Source organism: Pelophylax lessonae (genome assembly GCF_965119305.1).
Source record: "Pelophylax lessonae genome assembly, chromosome: 3".
NCBI classification, from domain to species: Eukaryota; Metazoa; Chordata; class Amphibia; order Anura; family Ranidae; genus Pelophylax; species Pelophylax lessonae.
The window spans coordinates 85026333-85049540 of NC_138770.1; the positions used below are offsets into that span (position 1 = coordinate 85026333).

The 23208-nt window shown below is 47.2% G+C and overlaps 1 protein-coding gene across 1 annotated transcript in view; it reads left to right on the forward strand.

Annotated features, from left to right (window-relative positions):
• Positions 1 to 654: 654 nt before the first annotated feature.
• AGBL5 (AGBL carboxypeptidase 5) overlaps positions 655 to 23208 on the forward strand; it is a 165109-nt gene continuing 142555 nt past the window's right edge. Inside the window, exon 1 of the mRNA XM_082249750.1 lies at positions 655 to 739. The gene's annotated coding sequence lies outside the window, so the exon portion shown is untranslated. The remainder of the gene's footprint in view (positions 740 to 23208) is intronic.

Below are 23208 nucleotides of genomic sequence, written 5' to 3' on the forward strand. Positions count from 1 at the left end.
ACTATAAAAACTGTTTTTTTCCCCCAAAATTTTCGTTTTTTTTATTTAGCACATAAAAACCCTAGTAGTGATTAAAACCACCCAAAAAAGCTCTATTTGTGTGAAGAAATGATGAAAACTTGATATGAGTACAGTGTTGCATGACCGCACATCTATTTGCTCAACACAACCAAATCTTTTATATTTGAACAGAAATGCGTGCATTTTATTGGGTTTATGTGCACCAAAGTTATTATTTCACTTCATAATCATTTGCAGAGATATCACCTGACACAAAAATGACAACTGCCATCATTGTCCTCTGCTTCCAGTAAATATATCATTCTTTGGGGTTTTATTATAGGGCTGGGAACACCGCTGCAGATGTTCTGTCGATGGAGTTTTCGGCAAAACAAACACAGGCACAGAGGCCGCTGATTGGTCAGCCACAGATGCAGCTCACACAGGGGGGGAAACACCCCCTCCTGCTTAGTGACGTCTGCACCTCTGTCCCACCCCTGTACTCCAAGGTTACCATAGTAGCCAAACGTCTCCCTGGGCAGTGAACTGACAGCGAGGCTTGGAACACACGTGCTGGCCCTGTGGCCAATGAGCGAACCGGATGCTGGTGGGTGGCTGGGCGAACCAATCATAGGGCGGGGTGTTGTTGTCTGGGCCCGGAGAGGGGAGGGAGGGGGATTTGTTTGGGTTACACTGGACTCAGCTGGGAGAGGACGTGGTGCCCAGTTCGGGGGTTACGGTAGGTGAGATGCGGGGCTCGTATATGTATGACTGCTGCAGGGACATGAGACATGTATGATATGACAGGGAGCTGTGCATGGCTGAGAGGCGTCATACTGTGCACAGGGCTCGGAGAGGAGCTGCATGCACTGTTATAGAGCTGCAGAGATGAGTCATGATGTGAGGAGATGGATATTGGGCCCATGGTGTGGGAGCTGTATGGTGAGGGGGGCACAGGCCCAGACGGTGTCAGTGTGTGACAGGGAGAGACCAACCACACACAGCTATGGGGGAGGTCACATACACAATAAGTGCTGCATGAGCTGCATGCTTCAGAGGTTTCCTTATAAAAGGAGCTGCATCCATGGTGGGGAGCTATAGGATACCAGACTGAGAATGATCACATTGCATTTATCTTTAGTAGTAGAGGAGCTGCATGTTACTTTTTTGTGTCCTGATAATTGGAGAAATGGGGCACTATTCCTCCCACTGACACCAATGATGGGGGAATATTCCTCCCACTGACACCAATGATGGGGGAATATTCCTCCCACTGACACCAATGATGGGGGAATATTCCTCCCACTGACACCAATGATGGGGGAATATTCCTCCCACTGACACCAATGATGGGGGAATATTCCTCCCACTGACACCAATGACGGGGGAATATTCCTCCCACTGACGCCAATGACGGGGCACGATTCCTCCCACTGACGCCAATGACGGGGCACGATTCCTCCCACTGACGCCAATGACGGGGCACGATTCCTCCCACTGACGCCAATGACGGGGCACGATTCCTCCCACTGACGCCAATGACGGGGCACGATTCCTCCCACTGACGCCAATGACGGGGCACGATTCCTCCCACTGACGCCAATGACGGGGCACGATTCCTCCCACTGACGCCAATGACGGGGCACGATTCCTCCCACTGACGCCAATGACGGGGCACGATTCCTCCCACTGACGCCAATGACGGGGCACGATTCCTCCCACTGACGCCAATGACGGGGCACGATTCCTCCCACTGACGCCAATGACGGGGCACGATTCCTCCCACTGACGCCAATGACGGGGCACGATTCCTCCCACTGACGCCAATGACGGGGCACGATTCCTCCCACTGACGCCAATGACGGGGCACGATTCCTCCCACTGACGCCAATGACGGGGCACGATTCCTCCCACTGACGCCAATGACGGGGCACGATTCCTCCCACTGACGCCAATGACGGGGCACGATTCCTCCCACTGACGCCAATGACGGGGCACGATTCCTCCCACTGACGCCAATGACGGGGCACGATTCCTCCCACTGACGCCAATGACGGGGCACGATTCCTCCCACTGACGCCAATGACGGGGCACGATTCCTCCCACTGACGCCAATGACGGGGCACGATTCCTCCCACTGACGCCAATGACGGGGCACGATTCCTCCCACTGACGCCAATGACGGGGCACGATTCCTCCCACTGACGCCAATGACGGGGCACGATTCCTCCCACTGACGCCAATGACGGGGCACGATTCCTCCCACTGACGCCAATGACGGGGCACGATTCCTCCCACTGACGCCAATGACGGGGCACGATTCCTCCCACTGACGCCAATGACGGGGCACGATTCCTCCCACTGACGCCAATGACGGGGCACGATTCCTCCCACTGACGCCAATGACGGGGCACGATTCCTCCCACTGACGCCAATGACGGGGCACGATTCCTCCCACTGACGCCAATGACGGGGCACGATTCCTCCCACTGACGCCAATGACGGGGCACGATTCCTCCCACTGACGCCAATGACGGGGCACGATTCCTCCCACTGACGCCAATGACGGGGCACGATTCCTCCCACTGACGCCAATGACGGGGCACGATTCCTCCCACTGACGCCAATGACGGGGCACGATTCCTCCCACTGACGCCAATGACGGGGCACGATTCCTCCCACTGACGCCAATGACGGGGCACGATTCCTCCCACTGACGCCAATGACGGGGCACGATTCCTCCCACTGACGCCAATGACGGGGCACGATTCCTCCCACTGACGCCAATGACGGGGCACGATTCCTCCCACTGACGCCAATGACGGGGCACGATTCCTCCCACTGACGCCAATGACGGGGCACGATTCCTCCCACTGACGCCAATGACGGGGCACGATTCCTCCCACTGACGCCAATGACGGGGCACGATTCCTCCCACTGACGCCAATGACGGGGCACGATTCCTCCCACTGACGCCAATGACGGGGCACGATTCCTCCCACTGACGCCAATGACGGGGCACGATTCCTCCCACTGACGCCAATGACGGGGCACGATTCCTCCCACTGACGCCAATGACGGGGCACGATTCCTCCCACTGACGCCAATGACGGGGCACGATTCCTCCCACTGACGCCAATGACGGGGCACGATTCCTCCCACTGACGCCAATGACGGGGCACGATTCCTCCCACTGACGCCAATGACGGGGCACGATTCCTCCCACTGACGCCAATGACGGGGCACGATTCCTCCCACTGACGCCAATGACGGGGCACGATTCCTCCCACTGACGCCAATGACGGGGGAATATTCCTCCCACTGACGCCAATGACGGGGGAATATTCCTCCCACTGACGCCAATGACGGGGCACTATTCCTCCCACTGACGCCAATGACGGGGGAATATTCTTCCCACTGACACCGATGACGGGTCACCATTGCTCCCACTGACACCGATGACGGGTCACCAGAAGATGGGTACACTGTAGTCATTAAGGGATGGACATGGTCAGCAACAATACTCAGGTAGGCCGTGGCGTTTAAACAATGCTCAATTGGTACTAAGGGGCCCAAATTGTGACAAGAAAATATCCCTCACACCATTACACCACCACCAGCCTGAACCGTTGATACAAGGCAGGATGGGTCCATGCTTTCATGTTGTTTACGCCAAATTCTGTCCCTACCATCTGAATGTTGCAGTAATGGCGGCGATCAACATTTTTTAGCGGAACTACCACATTGCAGCGGACATATCGGACCCCTAACTGACATTTTTGACACTTCTTAGGGACCAGTGACCTTAATACAGTAATCAGTGCTAAATAATATACACTGTTACTGTATAAATGGCACTGGCAAGGACGGGGTTAACATTGGGGGTGATCAAAGGGGTTAATGTGTGCCTAAATGATGTGCTTACTAACTGTGTGTGTGTGTTTGGGGGGGGGGGGTTCTGTGACAGGCACAGAGAGATCGGGGTTTATGCTTAGCTGAAACTCCTGATCTCTCCCTGCCTGTCTGACAGAAGACTCGCCTGCTTTGTTTACATAAGCAGGTGGGTCTTCTGTCAGTTTCTATGATGATTGCGAGAGGCCGGCGGCAATTGCGACCACTCCTCCCTTGGCCCGCCTCCCGCTGTGTCTAAACACAGCGGCAGCACGGCTCCTGCAGCACGCACGCACGCCACAGAGACCTCGTGCACGAAATGGAGTAGTACCACGAGATTTTGCGCAGCCGAGCCACCCTGCCGCAGTAGTACTATGGTGGGCGGTCGGCAAGAGGTTAACATACAGGTCAGATTTCTGGCATCCCCTGCAATAAAAATTTCATTTTTGGTGAGATACTCCCAATAGATACATGTCTAAAGGGATGCAGGCCCAGCAGATTTCCTCATTAGTTCTCTGCAGCTGCCACAGCTGATTGATAATTATGAAACCACTCCCATTAGACTCACTCAGCACAGAGGAACAAACAATGATTTCTTCAGAATAACTAAAGGTAGGAATCTGCAACAATGTTTGTTAAAATCCTTGTAATGTGCAGAGATCACCCAGAGGGGAATGTGTTTTGTTGAGACGAAAAAAAAAAAAAGTGGAGTTGCGCTTTAAGATAGGGGAGCTGTAGGATACCAAACTGGGACGTATCCCATTGTGTATATGATTAGTGGTGGGGAAGCTGCATGTTACATTTATGGGTCCTAATAGAAGCTACATTCATGGTTGAGGATTTGTAGGATATTAAACTTACTGGTTTCTTATTGCATATATGATGTGCATGTTATATTTTTGGGGGCCTTACAATAGAAACTTCATCCATGGCTCATGGTTGCAGAACTATCGGATACTAAACTGAGAAGTCTCACATGATTGGTGGTAGGGAAGCTGCATGTCACATTTATGGGTGACTGATAATATAGGAGCTACATCCATGGATCATGATGGGTGAGCTGTAGGATACTATCGGTATACCAAGAAGTATCATATGCATATATGATTGGTGGTAGGGAAGCTGCATGTCATATTTATGGGTGCTGATAATAGGAGCTACATCCATGGATCATGATGGGTGAGCTGTAGGACACTTATACTGAGAAGTATCATATGCAGATATTAGTGGTAGGGAAGCTGCATGTTACATTAACCACTTTAAGACCGGAAGGATTTGCCCCCTTATTTTGCGATTCGGCACTGCGTTACTTTAACGGACAATTGTGCGGTCGTGCGACGCTGTACCCAAATAAAATGAACATCCTCTTTTTCCCCACAAATAGCTTTCTTTTGGTGGTATTTGATCACCTGTGCGATTTTTTGCACTATAAACAGATCGACAATTTTGGAAAAAAAAAAAAAAAAAAAACAATGTTTCACATTCTGCTATATGACATTCTCAAAAAAAAAAAAAATCTAATTTTTTCTTTAAACATTTTAGGCCAATTTGTTTTCTGCTACATATTTTTGGTAAAAAAAAATCGAAATAAGAGTATTTTGATTGGTCTGCGCAAAAGTTATTGCGTCTACTAACTACGGGAAAGATTTATGTAAATTTTAATGTGTGTGTGTGTTTTTTTTTTTTTTGCGGGATTGCTACATGGCAGCGGACAGATCGGACACCTAACTGACATTTTTGACACTTTTGGGGGTACCAGTGACATTACTACAGTAATCAGTGCTAAAAATATGCACTGCTACTGTAATAATGACACTGGCAGGGAAGGGGTTAACAGTATAGGTGATCAAGGGGTTAAATGTGACCCTAGGGGAGTGATTTCTAACTGTATGGTGGTTGGACTTATGAAATGATCACAGAGACGTGTGATCCTATATAGAAGTATCACATGAGCTCTGTGATCATCCCAGGGAGAAGGACCATCGGCTGTGTTTACAACAGCCGACCGTCCTCTCTCAGCGGGGAGCGATCACAGGTGTCAGGCGGCAATTGGATCCGCCTGACGCCTGCATTGGCTTCCCTGCTGGCAATCTGGGTGGGAGCACGCCGTCGGCGGCGCGCACTTGCCCCCTAGCTCCTCCCAGGCGAGCGACGTAGACCTACGTAGTTTTGCCTGTACGAGCCAGCCTGCCGCAGTAAATATACAGGCGGTCGGCAACTGCTTAAAGAGGTTGTAAGACTCGGTTCACACTACTGCGACCATAAGTCGCCCCATGACGGAGCGACTTTTTACCGCGACTTGTGAATTAGTTGCCATATGATGTGTTGTGACCTAATTCCCCTTCTCTGTTTTTTTTTTTTTTTTTTACTCATTTCCTCATTGCTCACCAGTGCCACGTATCGGTGTCCACCAGTGCCACGTATCGGTGTCCACCAGTGCCACTGCCCACCAGTGCCACGTATCGGTGTCCACCAGTGCCACGTATCGGTGTCCACCAGTGCCACTGCCCACCAGTGCCACGTATCGGTGTCCACCAGTGCCACGTATCGGTGTCCACCAGTGCCACTGCCCACCAGTGCCACGTATCGGTGTCCACCAGTGCCACGTATCGGTGTCCACCAGTGCCACTGCCCACCAGTGCCACGTATCGGTGTCCACCAGTGCCACGTATCGGTGTCCACCAGTGCCACGAATCGGTGTCCACCAGTGCCACGAATCGGTGTCCACCAGTGCCACGAATCGGTGTCCACCAGTGCCACGAATCGGTGTCCACCAGTGCCACGAATCGGTGTCCACCAGTGCCACGAATCGGTGTCCACCAGTGCCACTGCCCACCAGTGCCACTTATCTGTGTCCACCAGTGCCACTCACACAGACCAGGCAGAGATAATGGTATATACTATAGGAACTGTAGGCATGGCTGCAATGTGGGGAATGCCTGGCTAATCTTTCCACTTCCTGGAAAGTCTGATAACAAGTCGCTTGACAAAAGATAAGGATCGGACTTGGAGGCGACTCCCATTGAAGTCTATTGGCATTAGTCGGATAAAGGTCGCCTTGAAGTAGTACAGGACCCTTTTCTGAAGTCGGAGCGACTTCAGTAGTGCATATTAAGACGGCTCTTATTCATTTACATTGCATTTGTTATGACAAGCGACTTGGGGCGACTTGAGGCCACACAAGTCACCTGACAAGTCGTACGAGTGTGAATGGAGCCTAAACCTCCCAAAAAAATGAATAAATAAAAACCTGAAAGACAAAGGCATGATGAGCTAGTATGCATCGCATACTAGCTCATTATGAAATACCTACCTTATAACGAAGCCCCCGGAGTGGCGCCCGCTCACCGCTGACACGGCCATCGTGTTCCCCCGTCTTTCTTCCACGTTCGCGTCCTCCGGCCATCTGCTTGGCCAGAGCCGTGATGACGTCACTCCAGCGCATGCGCACGGGAGCCGCTGATCACGGCACGGGGCTCTGAAGGAATGGCACGGGTGGCTGTTCCTTCAGAGCACATGCGCCAGTGATGTCACTGGCTGCATGCAATGGAAATATCTCCTAAATGGTGCAAGTTTAGGAGATATATACTGTACCTATAGGCGAGTCTTATCATAGGCTTACCTATAGGTACAAATTACAGAGGAGGGTTTACTTCCTCTTTAAGTCCTGATGATAGGAACTACATCCATGGCTCATGGTAGAGGAGCTGCAGGATACTAGAGTGAGGGGTGTCACATTGCATGTATAATTAGTAGGGATGAGCTCCGCTATATTCTGATCAGAGCCTGAACCCACCTGAGTGAGCCTGCCAGGAGGCTGTCACCTGTATTGAGCCAAACATAAGTGGCTGAGGCACTTCCTGCTGCACAGCCTCTTGTATACACGCCTCTTGTATACACGCCTCTTGTATATTTGCAGCTGCAAGGCATGGAATGCTGTGGTTGCTTATAATTGGCCCAGTACAAGTGGCAGCTTCCTGGTAGACTCACTCAGATGGGTTCAGGCTAGAGTAGCTCCTGAACTCATACCTAATGATTATCAGTAAAGAAGCTGCATGCAAGATTGAAGAGCTGCTTTTATGACAATTGGGGTTACATCCATGGCTCATACTGGGGGAGCTGCATGCAGAACACCTGAGGGGGTGGGTTTATGTCTCGTACACACGATCAGATAATCGGATGAACGACTTATCGTTCACCTTTTGTTGCATGATGCTAGTATTGAAGTCAACAATGCGTACTAAACGTATGATTTTTTTTTTTTTTTCCCGTACGATTCTGGAAAAGCTTTCTGGTTCCATAACTACATATCTTATAGTACAAAACAAAAACAATGGCAGCCAGGCTTTTTCCGGGTTATTTTCGTGTTTCTGATCATGCGTGGTTTTTGTCTATTGATTTTTAGCGGACGCATACTGTACTGATTAAACGATTGTGGTTCTCTAGACTATCGTATGACAAATGTTTGGGTTAGTCCCTTCGGATTTTGTTGGATGAAATCTGGTGATCGGCTGTCGAAAGCTGTGTACTAAGATCAGATTATCGTGCAATCAAGTTGAAAGTGATTTTTTTCGTATGATTATCTCATCGTGTGTACGAGGCATTAGGCTACATGGTTGTGTAAGTAGAATGGATATCCTGGTGCGACTACCAATTGTCTCTGATGTATGCGGAGATCTGGGCTACATGCATGACTGCTGACACAGGATCTCTGTACATGTTAGAGGAGCTACAGGATACGCAACTAAGAGGTTTAACCACTTCAGCCCCGGAAGATTTGGCTGCTCAAAGACCAGGCCCTATTTTGCGATTCGGCACTGCGGGATTTTAACGGACAATTGCGCGGTCGTGCAGCGCTGTACCCAAATTAAATTGACGTCCTTTTTTTCCCACAAATAGAGCTTTCTTTTGGTGATATTTGATCACCTGTGCGATTTTTTTTTTTTTTTTTTTTTTTTTTTTTTTTTTGCGCTATAAACAAAAAAAGAGCGACAATTTTGAAAAAATAACTATCTTTCACATTTTTTTAATATGAAATTCTCCAAAAAAAATGTAAAAATCTAAATTTTTTTTTTAACATTTTAGGCCAATTTTTCTGCTACATATTTTTGGTTTGCGCAAAAGTTATTGCGTTTACTAACTACGGGAAAGATTTGTCTTTTTTTTAGTTTATTATTTATTTTTTTATTTATTTTTTTTTTACTAGTAATGGCGGTGATCTGTGATTTTTTTAGCGGGACTGCGACATTGCGGCGGACAGATCGGACCCCTAACTGACATTTTTGACACTTTTGGGGGGACCAGTGACATTACTACACTAATCAGTGCTAAAAATATGCACTGTTAATGTAATAATGACACTGGCAGGGAGGGGGTTAACCTAGTGGGTGATCAAGGGGTTCATTGTAAGCCTAGGGGAGTGATTCTAACTGTGGGGGGAAGGGCTTGTGGAATGACCATAGAGACCTGTAATTCTATATAGGATTACAGGCGCTCTGTGATCATTCTAGAGAGAAGAATGGTCTGCTGCGTTTACAACAGCTGACCGTCCTCTCTCAGCAGGGAGCGATTGCGGGTGCGCGGCGGCAATTGGAACCACCTGCCCCGTGCATCGGGGTCGCTGCTGAGTGGGAGTGGGAGTGTGGCGCCAGTGGCGCGTGCTTGCCCCCTAGCAGTAGGCGCGCGACTGACAAGGGGCTGCCTGCTGCAGTATATCTACGGCAGGCGGTCCGGAAGAAGATAAAATAATGAGGGTATTCAGGATACAGATCTATGTGTGTGTGTATGTTTGTACAGTATGTGCTGTATACTTGAATGAGGAAATCCATAGTACATTTATATGCTCAGGTGCTGCATACAATAGAGGATTGAGGATATCCAGGGTACAGTCATATGGTCAGGTGATATATGGAAGAATGAGGATATCCAGGGTACAATCATATGGTTAGGTGATATATGGAAGAATGAGGATATCCAGGGTACAGTCATATGGTTAGGTGATATATGGAAGAATGAGGATATCCAGGGTACAATCATATGGTTAGGTGATATATGGAAGAATGAGGATATCCAGGGTACAATCATATGGTTAGGTGATATATGGAAGAATGAGGATATCCAGGGTACAGTCATATGGTCAGGTGTTATATGGAAGAGTGAGGATATCCAGGGTACAATCATATGGTCAGGTGTTATATGGAAGAATGAGGATACCCAGGGTACAGTCATATGGTCAGGTGTTATATGGAAGAATGAGGATATCCAGGGTACAGTCGTATGGTTAGGTGATATATGGAAGAATGAGGATATCCAGGGTACAATCATATGGTCAGGTGTTATATGGAAGAGTGAGGATATCCAGGGTACAGTCATATGGTCAGGTGTTATATGGAAGAATGAGGATACCCAGGGTACAGTCATATGGTCAGGTGTTATATGGAAGAATGAGGATATCCAGGGTACAGTCATATGGTCAGGTGTTATATGGAAGAGTGAGCCTATCCAGGGTACAGTCATATGGTCAGGTGATATATGGAAGAGTGAGGATATCCAGGGTACAGTCATCTGGCTGGGTGTGGGTTTCCTGTTGCTCTTTTTTTGTGTACCGCCTTCGTAAAGAAGAACTATATTTGCACTTTCTTAGTTACGGTTTCAGTGTTTACCTCAGTTGTTGATGATTGTAATGGTATTAGGTACTATTTGTATTTCTTGTATATGTATGTGTGTGTGTGTGTGTGTGTATATGTATATATATATATATATATATATATATATATATATATATATATATATATATATATATATATAATATATAATTTATTTATTTATTTTTTGTTCTTTCGGACAGTAAAACTAGTGCAGTTATGCTTGGTGAACAAGAGCTGTGATCACACGCATGAAGTCTAATGCCTCGTTTCCACTGAGTGGTACGGTACGGTTCGGTACGGTGCACATTGCGTTTCCACTGCCAATAGTACCCTTTCATGATAGGCGTGGTGTAGCAGGAAAGCTGTGATAGAGAATTCTCTGTCAACCAATCAAAGTTCTGCAGAGTGTAGCTCCACCCAGTTGGTACGGTACTAATGTGCTTGGTACCCCAATGAAAGGGTACCAAAAAAGTGGTACGGTTCGGAATTAGGGTACCATTCATAATGGAAACAGCATAAATAGCGTACCGTACCAAACCGAACCGTACCAGAAAGCTCAGTGGAAACGAGCCATAAGTCACCAGGGCAGGATACAACGGCAGACCGCTGTTCTGTCTGCACGGAGAGAGATGCTGGGTGCCCGGTGGACATCGCAGCCGCCAAACCCGCTGATTGACTCCCCCAAGTGGCCAATTGGCACGTGCGCCCCCCACTAGCGGTCCCACGAAACAACATATAGGTACAAGGTTTCGTGGGACAGAGCCGATCTGCCGCAGTATAAGTACGCCGGCTGGTCGGCAGGAGGTTAATTCATGTTAACATGGGTTTTAGGTTTTAATGCAACCAAAAAAGTAAGTGGGCCCTTAAAAAGAAGAAAAGGCTTTAGGTTCCCTTTAAAAAAGAAATCCCTCAGCAGAGCATGGAGCTGGATGATGTCATGCGGATTACTGGTAGTGTGTGATTTCATCCATCTCTATGGTGTCATGACGGTGGTGGTGCTGACTGTGCTGACTGTCTGATCACTCATCAGTGCCATAGATCTTCTAAGGACATCACTGGCATAGATCTGCACCTTAGATAATGGCTGAACCTAAACCTGTCAGTCTTTGGTAAGTGGGGCCATAAAGCATTCTTTGTTGCATGTTAAAGCTTGTTGTTAGGAGATAACAGAATGGATGTGGAGCTCAGCCCTCTTAATCGTTATCCCATAGTTTTATGACCATTCTCACCTTTGTGACTCTTCCCATCCCCCTCCCATACCATAGCCCACTTATCTACTCAGCATAAAGCATAGTTCCACATTTGTAGCCAGATTGGGATAACATCTACCTTATATTTTTTACATGTTCCTGGTAATATAGCAGAAGTATTTAAAAAAATGCTGGTTACCATTTTAAGTGTTTTTTTTTTTTTTTACTTGCTAAAAAATCCTTGCTGTGCTGTTTAGGAGGAGGTTGTGGAGTAATGTTTAGTCCCCATGCACACGGGGCGTTTTTACAGCCACTGTAAGCAGCGTCAGTTTTTTTTTTTGCAGCTCAAGAACGCCCCTCCATGTTATTCTATGGCCTCATGCGCACACACAGACGTTTTTGAGCTGTAAGTGGCCTAGGCGTTTTTAAGCTGCAAGAAGAACCCACTGCCTGCGCGTTCTGAGGACCAGCGTTACAGCTGTAAAAACGTCTGACGCTGCTAAAGGCTGAATAACGTTGCTTAACGTGCGTTAAGCCACGTTATATGTTTTTTGTCTTCCATTCAAAATCAATGGTTCCCTATGGGAGCTTATTGATTTGAATGGAAGTCGCACCGCAAGTCGGATTAGGATGATCCGACTTGCGGCGCGACTTGCGCTGTGAGAATCTTGAGGGGGAACTCCAAGCCAACATGGGAAAAAATGGCGTGGGGGTCCCCCCAGGTTCCAAACCAGGCCCTTCGGGTCTGGTATGGAATTTGAGGGTAGCCCCACGCCGAAAAAACGGCATGGGGTCCCCCCCAAAATCCATACCAGACCCTTATCCGAGCATGCAGGCCAGGAAAGGGGAGGGGACGAGCGAGCGGTGAGGGGGTGAGCGAGCGAGTGAGGGGGTCCGGGATCTGGATTGTTCAAGGGGGCTTCCAGATACTGATAAGCCCCCTGCCCGCAGACCCCCACAACCACTGGCAAGGATTGTGGGGATGGGGTCCTTGTCCTCATCAACATGGGGGCAAGGTGCTTTGGGGTGGGGGGGTGCAGAGCCCCCCCTACCCCAAAGCACCAACACCCCCCCCATGTTGAGGGCATGTGGCCTGGTGTGGTCCAGGGGGGATGGGGCCCCCACGCCGTCTTTTCCCATTTTGGCGTGGAGTTCCCCCTCAAGATTCTCACAGCGCAAGTCGCGCAGCAAGTCGGATCATCCTGATCCGACTTGCGGTGTGACTTCCATTCAAATCGATAGGCTCCCATAGGGAACCATTGATTTTGAATAGAGGCAGAAAAAAACGCTGCTAAAAGCGACGTGGCAAAACGTGCAATAATGCGAATGGAAAAAGCTTCTGAAAGCACGTTTTTACAGCTGCTTTTTCCGGCGTCAGAATTAGCTTTTCAGCACGTTTTTTCGAATGCCCCGTGTGCATGAGGCCTTAACAGGATTATCTCTCTGTACTGGGTTCCCTGTTCTTCATTGTCAGATATAAACTAGATTTGAACACTGTTCTAAAGGCTGGGCTCACACTTGTGTGATCACAGACATTGCCTGTGATTCGCACACCATTGCTGTGCAGATCACATGTGATGTCTGTGCGATGCAAGTTTGCATGGCTGAAATAGAATTTGCACCAAAATGGTGCATGACCCCCTTTTTTTTTTTTTTTTTTTTTTTTGATCCACACTGAAATCGGATTGAATGGGAGTTCATCCCTATGCGATCCGATTCCATGCACCATTTCACAGTACGCACTGCAATCTGCGAAACCAATCTGTGGGTGTCATTAACTTTATATTGACACCCCCAGCGGTTCGTAGCTGTCATTGCGAACCGCCGGTGATTCAGGTGCAGTACGGGAATCCGCTCGGGAATTGCGCTGGTTCCCACATCGCAAATGTGAACCCAGCCTAACAAAGACCAAGTCCCGGTTCACACTGGAGCAATGCGGGAAACCCTGCGATTCAGTGCCGGTGCCCGCATCGCACCTGAATCACACAGTGGTTAACAGTGAGATCTGCGACCCGTTGGGGGTGTCACTGTGAAGTTAATGATATCCCCAGATAGGTTCACAGATTGCAGTGTGAACTGTGAAATTGTGCATGAATCGGAACGCATAGGTGTGTACAACCATGTGATCTGATTACAGTGCGGACCAAAAAAAAGGGTCCTGCACTAATTTGGTGCAAATGCAATGCGATTAAAGTCATACGGCTGTTGTGTTGTGTTACGCTGCAATCGCAACGTGCAAAGCTTTTCACTTGGAAAGAAGCAGGAGCTTCTTTTGGGTGACAGCTTTATGTGTTACGGTTTGCCACAATTGCAGCGCATTTTTTTATTTATTTTTTTTTTTGCAGCAAAATCACACCCGCATTTGGCTGCCATTGGAAGTGAATAAGCAGTGTGCGATTTTTGTTATTTTTGCACAGCATTTTGGCATCGCAGGCAGAATTGTGACGATTCTGCCTGCAAACGCCCAGATGTGACTGGAGCCTAAAGGGTAAGAAAAGTTTTTTTTATTTTTTTTAAATAATTTTTTGTTTTAGATATGTTGTGTGATTAGGAACATATAGTACACAGTTGCGCGGTCGTGCGACGCTGTACCCTAATGAAATTGACGTCCTTTTTTCCCACAAACAGAGCTTTCTTTTGGCGATATTTGATCACCTGTGCGATTTTTACTTTTTGCGCTATAAACAAAAAAGAGTGACAATTTTGAAAAAATAACAATATTTTTCACTTTTTTTTTATATAAAATTCCCCCCCCCCCAAAAAAAATGTAAAAATCCAAAATTTTTTAAACATTTTAGGCCAATTTGTTTTGTGCTACATATGTTTGGTAAAAAAATCGCAATAAGCGTATTTTGATTGGTTTACGCAAAAGTTATTGCGTTTACTAACTACGGGAAAGATTTATGTTTTTTTTTTTTTATTGCGGCGGACAGATCGGACCCGTGACTGACATTTTTGACACTTTTGGGGTTACCAGTGACATTACTACAGTAATCAGTGCTATAAATATGCACTGTTACTGTAAAAATGACACTGGCAGGGGATGGGTTAACTTTGAGATCAAGGGGTTAAGTGTGTCCCTAGGGGTGTGATTTTAACTGTAAAGGGGCGTGGCTTGTGATGTAACCACAGAGACATACTATCCTACATAGCAGGATCGTATGATCTCTGCAGTTACATCAGGGAGAATGACAGGCGGCTTTGTTTACATTAGCCGCCTGCCTTTCTCCCTCTCCTGTGGGAGATTGCGAGTGACCGGCGGACATCGGAGCCACCGGTCACTCGCGCGGGGATGGCAGTGAACGGGCGGGGGGGGGGGGGTGTTTTGGTATAAACATTCATGCAAAATGCTGAATTCGATGTGCTGTTTGATTTTTGCTATGCCTATGGGGCAGTCAGGAGGCAGAAAAACTGGAGCTCAACTGCCAGGCTGCCTGTGTGAAAGAGCCCTTACTCTGTTGTAGCACTGCCCCCTTGAGGACTGCTGGATTGTTCACCTTGGGTTACCGATAGCAACTGCAGCATGCACAATTTAACTCTTTACACTCTGGCTCAGTCAATGAACAGTCTAGGGGGTGTAGCTGTTTTTGTGGTTTTATTTAAATTGGGATGGGAGAAGGGAAGAGTGGGATACTCCATCTTGAACTATTCACAATAGAGGAGGACTCCTGTCTGAAATTGCAGCCAAGCTGCTGATTCACCTTGCCACTTAGATGAATTTAGAATTAAGTGTAGTCTTTGTGTAGATTACTTGTTGGAATGAATTATCTTCGGCTTACACTCCTAGTACCCCATTTCACTTCACTTGCTGACACCCGTCCTCTGACTATCCTACACTGGGGTGGCCCCCCTCAGGTCAGGCCCCTAGACACGACCCCCTTTACTCATGATACTGTTTTTCGAGGGTCTCCAATGTTTCTACCCTTCCAGTCAGCTCTCATGGACCTCTGGGTTCAGCTCCTTCTTTCTCGTCCCCAGGTCGACTGCCTGTGACCACGTGCCACTGCTACAGAGGAGGCAGCAGCCACCATCCACCCGCTAGGACTCACCAGCCAAAGACTCCACAGCTAATGTGCTCCTGGCTTTTATACCACACCCCACAATGCACCGAGAACAATCAGTCTGTGCCAATCACTGGGGCTGTATCAAAGCCTGTGTACCCATTGGTCAGATTTCCTCTCCACTGTCCAATATGCCTCCCTATTGGACCAGTGTGAAACACTCTCTAGACCACATGAATCACAAACTGAGCACCATGAGCAGACCTAACTCACAGATCCTGCTCTCTGGTAGGCAGAAAGCAATGTAGATTTAACCTGCTGCTCTTCGGATAGGCAGACAGAGCCAAAACTATACTTCCTCTCTAGCACCTACCTAGGAGGGTGCTACGCTTTAATTGTCTATGGGTCTATGTATCCATTCATTGGTGCTGGCCAGTTGTTGCCTAGCGATGACTATAGTATGTTATGTTAGGAGTTGCATAGTATGGTGTTCATAGTAACTGTCCATTCTATTCATTTCATCACGGCGGCCAGAACACACAGTGCGGAATTAGAACCGGCATCCTCTTTGTTATTGGAATCCGAGGGTTTCTAAGCTCACCTACTTCATAGAAAAGCCAGACTGGCTCTTCAAAAAGTAATCCTGTGCTAAAAGAAATATGGAGGCTTCTATTGTTTCCTCACCTTTTGTAAAAATGCTGGTTGCCTGGCTGTCCTACTGATGCAATGTCACACACTGGTATTCATATGAAGAGCTCTGACTGCACTGGCTGCATTTATTTTCCACATCTGTAACTGAAGTCAGAGAATTTACATGACTGGTAGGCAGCTGGCATTTTTTAAAGGTCAGCAATGGAAAACTTCAATATATTTGTCTTGCCACAGGTTTGCCTAAACCACTTGAGCGCCGGAAGATTTTACCCCCTTCGTGACCAGGCCATTTTTTGCTATTTAGCTCTGTGCTAACTGGTAATTGCGCGGTCATGCAACACTGTACCCAAATTAAATTTTTATATAATTTTTGTCACACAAGTAGAGCTTTCTTTTGATGATATTTGATCACCTCTGCTCTTTTTTATTTTTTATTATATAAATTAAAGTCCAAAACTGTTGAAAAAAAATTTGATTATTTATTTTTTTACTTTGTTAAGCCCCGTACACACGTACCGATTGTCGGCCGTAAATATTCGGCCGACGACCGATCGGCCGATTGTAGGCTTGTTAGTATGATGCTTCCGACAGCGCATTGTCGGCTGAACAGAATCTGTCGTGCAGGCATTAAAATTTTTGTTGGCCAACACCAGAACGGCCGATTGTTCGCCAGTCAGTACAGAATTCGGCCGACAGACAGCAGATTTGCAAGACTGGGCATGCTCAGAGAAGAAAAAAGACAAGGAAAGTTAACCATCACATGACATCACTTCTGCAGTCGGCTGTTGTTGGCCGACAAAATTCGTGTGCAGTCTTTTGCACTTTTTAACAGACAAGACAGCCCTGGACAAAAGACGGCCGATCGTTCGGCCAACGATCGGTACGTGTGTACGGGGCTTTAGGCTCAATTCACACCTATGCATGTTACTTTTGAGTATTTCTGTAGTGCTTTTTGCTGTGCTTTCCATGTTGTTTTACTACGGTTTGCATTTTTTATGCTTTTTTGGGGGGAAAATTTGTTGGGCAGATTTAAAAACGCCAATTGCAGTAAAAAGGCACTACATGCTTCTCCGTCAGTTTTTTTTTTTTTTAACTAAAAAAGCAGTTTTGCTTTTTAAATAAAGTCCCTGACCCTTTCCAAAAACTCAGAGCCACAAAAATGCATTGATGCAAATGTGTTCCAAAGTAACCCTTGTTAAAAAAATTTCTGCAAAAAGCATGGAAAAATAAATTGCTGTGAATGGAGCCTAATAAAGCATCTGCAAAAAATATAAATAAATTACCGGTATCTTCATAAATTTTGGCCAAAGTGTATTCTGCTACATATCTTTGGTAACAAAAAAAAAATTCCTAATAAGCGTATAATAATTGGTTTGCATGAAAGTTATAGCATCTACAAAATATGGTGTGTGTGTATATACTGGAATTTTTATTTGTTTACTTTTTTTTTCTACTAGTAATGGCGGTGATCAGCGACTTATAGGGGGACTGCGATAGTGCGGCAGGCAAGCGGAAAAGGGAAATCTCTGCAAAGGGATGGTGAATAAAAAAAATCTGATTAGAACTCTCCCATGCTCTATCCAAAAGTAAAAAAAAAGTTTGGGCTATAGTTCTACTTTTAAAGAAGTTGGGAAGGTAGACAGTTTTTTATCTTAATGCTATGGGGGCAGCCAAGCTGCAGCTCCGTGTGTCAATTTAGTTACGTAGCCGAGGTTCGGCCTTGCCCCTGTCCCATTGCTGGTGTCATTGGGAGGAGTTGTGCCCCATTGCTGGTGTCATTGGGAGGAGTTGTGCCCCATTGCTGGTGTCATTGGGAGGAGTTGTGCCCCATTGCTGGTGTCATTGGGAGGAGTTGTGCCCCATTGCTGGTGTCATTGGGAGGAGTTGTGCCCCATTGCTGGTGTCATTGGGAGGAGTTGTGCCCCATTGCTGGTGTCATTGGGAGGAGTTGTGCCCCATTGCTGGTGTCATTGAGAGGAGTTGTGCCCCATTGCTGGTGTCATTGAGAGGAGTTGTGGCCCATTGCTGGTGTCATTGAGAGGAGTTGTGCCCCATTGCTGGTGTCATTGGGAGGAGTTGTGCCCCATTGCTGGTGTCATTGAGAGGAGTTGTGCCCCATTGCTGGTGTCATTGGGAGGAGTTGTGCCCCATTGCTGGTGTCATTGGGAGGAGTTGTGCCCCATTGCTGGTGTCATTGGGAGGAGTTGTGCCCCATTGCTGGTGTCATTGGGAGGAGTTGTGCCCCAAGGGCCAGACAAGAAAAAGCTAGACCAAAAGCAAAAGGCTGCATCTGGGCCCTGGGCCACAGTTTGGAGACCACGGCCCTAACCTTTTCCCTTTTTAAAAATAAAAATCATGTTATATTTACCTCCTCTGTGCAGTTGGTTTTGCACAGAGCAGCCCAGATCCTCCTCTTCTCGGGTCCCTGGCTGGAGCTCCTGGCCTCTCCCTCCTGTTGAGTACCCCCACCGCAAGCAGCTTGCTGTGGGGGCGCCCGAGCCGAGCTGCACCTCCGTGTATCCATGCAGACACGGAGCTGCCGTTCGGCCCAGCCCCCTCTCTCCTGATTGGCTGAGTTTGGCAGCAGCGGGAGCCAATGGCGCCACTGCTGTGTCTCCACCAGTCAGGAGAGAGAGTCCCGGATGGCTATGGCACTTGTGAACATCGCTGGATTGAGGGGGGGGGGCTCAAGTAAGTATTAGGGGGGGCTGCTGCACACTGAATACTTATTTTTTTTTTATCTTAATGCATAGACTGCAAAAAACCTTCTGACTTTACAACCACATTAAGTTATAGAGGTCTGTAAACAATGAGCTTTTTCTACTAGAATGTTGAGAGATTCCCACAAACTGCGCATTACAGTAGAACTCATTTTCCTGGCTGGAGGACATCCAGAATTCCTCCCTAGCCTGACTGCCCCTAGCCCGCCCCTTTTTATTCATTGGATTTCAGTTCTTTCAATCATGGAGACTCGGCATCACATGTGGGCGGGGTAGCTTTCTTGCAAACACAGCCTGCCTAATGCCTGGTACCCAGGATGAGATTATCCGATCATTAATCCTCCATATAAGGCCCCTTTCACACGGGCGATCCGATCCGCCTTTCAGTTTTTCAGAAAACCCTATTTTCCACCCGTCTGGCGGATTGGATGAGAACTGACAGGCGGTCCGTTCTCATCCAATCTCCCCATAGAGGAGAGCGGGGATCTGACAGCTCTGTCTCTGCACACAGAGCAGAGACGGAGCTGTCATCCGTGTGCTCAGCGGGTATTGGAAGATCGATCCCCCCGGCTGAACAGAACGGACTTCGTTCCGTGTAAAAGGACCCTTATTTGTATTTTTTTGTTTGTTTTTTGCGTGCTAGTCACATATCGAAAAAAAGTTTACTAAAGTTACGAAAATTCTCCTACGACAGAATAAAAATTCGGACGTGATGTGTTGTAGTGTATTTGTATTGTATTATCGAATGACAGCTGTACTGATTAAACGAAAATCGTACGATCTGGTATCGTGCGAGAATTTTTGTGCTTGTCCGATCGGATAATCTCGGATGAATTGTCGTGATCGGCTCTTGAAAGATGTGTACTAACAATCAGATTGTTGTACGATCGTGTTGAAAGCTGTATTTTTCGTACGATTTTCTGATGGTGTGTACAGGCCATAAGACCCCGTTCAGACAGGGGCGACGCGATTTGCTGGGGCGACCTGTGAAGTCGCGGTGCACAGCGTGCACCGTGACCTCGGCGCGACATGCACGGACTTCATATCATTGAAGTCAATGCAGGTCGCCTCCAGGTCGCCCCAAAGTAGTACAAAGTAGTATTGTCCGTCTTTCATCGGTTCCAATAAATAAAAACTATAGTATGAACAAACATAACTGCTACTGCACAGGTTCATTGGTAGAGCTGCTTCTTGTGTTATGGTGGCCATATACACTTGGATAAATAACCATATTTAAATTTTTATTTTTTTTTCTCAATCTTTTATGATGGGAATAATTGATCTATAGTTGACAACCCATTCAATCAATATGCCACACAAGAGGAAGAGGATTTCCATCAGTAGTTAACCCCTTCACGCCTAAGGGTAAAACAAATCTTAAAGTGATTGTAAGCCCCCGTTCACATGCAAGCGACGCTACCTCGGAGGTCGTGGTGCGAGCAGCGCGCCGCGACCTCGGAGCGGCCGCCACGGACTTCATAACATTGAAGTCTATGGCGGTCGCCTCCTGGTCGCCCCAAAGAGACTTGTGTCGCTCCTATTAGAACGGGTCCGCAGCTTCCCTATGGGAGGCGACCTGTGAGGCGACCAGGTCGCCTCACAGGTCGCCTTAGTGTGAACAGGGGCTTAACCACTTAAGCCCCGGAGGATTTGGCTGCTAAACGACCAGAGGGTATTTTGCGATTCGGCACTGCGTGACTTTAACGGACAATTGCGCGGTTGTGCGACGCTGTACCTAAACGAATTTGGCGTCCTTTTTTTCCCACAAACAGAGCTTTCTTTTGGTGGTATTTGATCACCTGTGCGATTTTTTGATCACGCGCTATAAACAAAAAAAGAGCTAAATTTTGCAAAAATAGCAATATTTTTCCCTTTTTTTTATATGAAATTCCCCCCAAAAAAAATGTAAAAATCAAAATTTTTTAATATTTTCGGCCAATTTGTTTTATGCTACCTATGTTTGGTAAAAAAAATCGCAAAAAGCGTATTTTGATTGGTTTGCGCAAAAGTTATTGCGTTTACTAACAAAGGGAAAGATTTTTGTCATTTTTGTTGTTTTTTTTTTTAACGCGTAATGGCGGCGATCTGCGATTTTTTTTGCGGTACTGCGACATTGCGGCGGACAGATCGGACCCTTGACTGACATTTTTGACACTTTTGGGGTTACCAGTGACATTTCTACAGTAATCAGTGCTATATATATGCACTGTTACTGTAAAAATACACTGGTAGTGAAGGGGTTAACTTTATTTGAGAGGGAGGGGCTGTGTGTGTCCCTAGGGGCGTGATTCTAACTGTGATTGGCTGTGGCTTCAACTGTATGCAGAGTGATCAATGGATCTACATAGTAGATCCATGTGATCATCTCTCATACAGAGAGGAGAATGACAGGCAGCTTGTTTACACAAGCTGCCTGACTTTCTCCCTCTCCCCCGCCGATCGCAGAGTGGCCGGCGGCGATCGGGTCCGCCGGTCACACGCGCGGGGGGGTCCGTGACCACGCGGGAGCGGGAGCGCGCCTCCGGCGGCGCGCGCTCGCTCCCTAAACCCTCACAGGCGAGCGACGTAGACCTACGTCACTTTGCCTGTGAGGGGCTGACCGCCGCCGTAGATAGTCGTGCGGCGGTCGGCAAGTGGTTAAGGTAGAAGGTTTTTTTGTACCTGAATGTATTCTATAACATTAAGATAAAGTCTTCTGTGTGCAGCAGCCCACCTAATATTTACCTGAGCCCCATTTCGGTCCGGTGATGTGCACGAGTGCCTTGGCCATCAGGGACTCTCTCTCCTGATTGGCAGAGACACAGCAGTGCTATTGGCTCCCCCTGCTGACCATCAGTCAGTTATCCAATCGGAAAAGAGAGGGGGTGTTGCCGAACCGTGGCTCCGTGTCCTCATCGCATACTAGCTCATTATGAAATACTTACCTTAGAACGAGCCCCCGCTGTGCCGTCTGCTTAGCTGTATGACGGGCGACATTTCCAGTTGCCTGTCTTCCAGGATCGCAGCATCCGGCCATCTGATTGGCCGGAGCCGCGGTGATGTCACTCCCGCGCGGGAGCCGATCGGCACGGGGCTCTGAAGGAACGGCACCAGCGGCCGTTCCTTCAGAGCGCATGCGCCAGTGACGTCACTGGCTGCATGTAAGGTAAATATCTCCTAGGTACATGTTTAGGAGATATTTACAGTACCTATAGGTAAGTCTTATCATAGGCTTACCTATAGGTAAAAGTTGCAGAGGAGGGTTTACTTCCTCTTTAAAAACCATACAATGTGATAGAAACATAGAAACATAGAATGTGTCGGCAGATAAGAACCATTTGGCCCATCTAGTCTGCCCAATATATCTGAATCCTATGAATAGTCCCTGGCCCTATCTTATATGAAGGATAGCCTTATGCCTATCCCATGCATGCTTAAACTCCTTCACTGTATTTGCAGCTACCACTTCTGCAGGAAGGTTATTCCATGCATCCACTACTCTCTCAGTAAAGTAATACTTCCTCATATTACTTTTAAACCTTTGCCCCTCTTATTTAAAACTGTGTCCTCTTGTTGTAGTTTTTCTTCTTTTAAATATGCTCTCCTCCTTTACCGAGTTGATTCCCTTTATGTATTTAAAAGTTTCTATCATATCCCCTCTGTCTCTTATTCCTTCCGAGCTATACATGTTAAGGTCCTTTAACCTTTCCTGGTAAGTTTTTTCCTGCAATCCATGTACTAGTTTAGTAGCTCTTCTCTGAACTCTCTCTAGAGTATCTATATCCTTCTGGAGATATGGCCTCCAGTACTGCGCACAATACTCCAAGTGAGGTCTCACCAGTGTTCTGTACAGCGGCATAAGCACTTCTCTCTTTCTACTGCTTATACCTCTCCCTATACATCCAAGCATTCTGCTGGCATTTCGTGCTGCTCTATTACATTGTCTTCCCACCTTTAATACTCTATAGATTTTTTTTTTTCTTCTTTGTCTGCAAGGACAAAGAAAGATACAATGTATCTGTCTCGTCCATTCAGAGACAGAAGATGGGGGAGTGGGCTTCAGTGACTGATCACTGTGCTAGCCAATCAAAAGCTATTACAGCGATCAAGTGACCCCGAATTGGTAGTT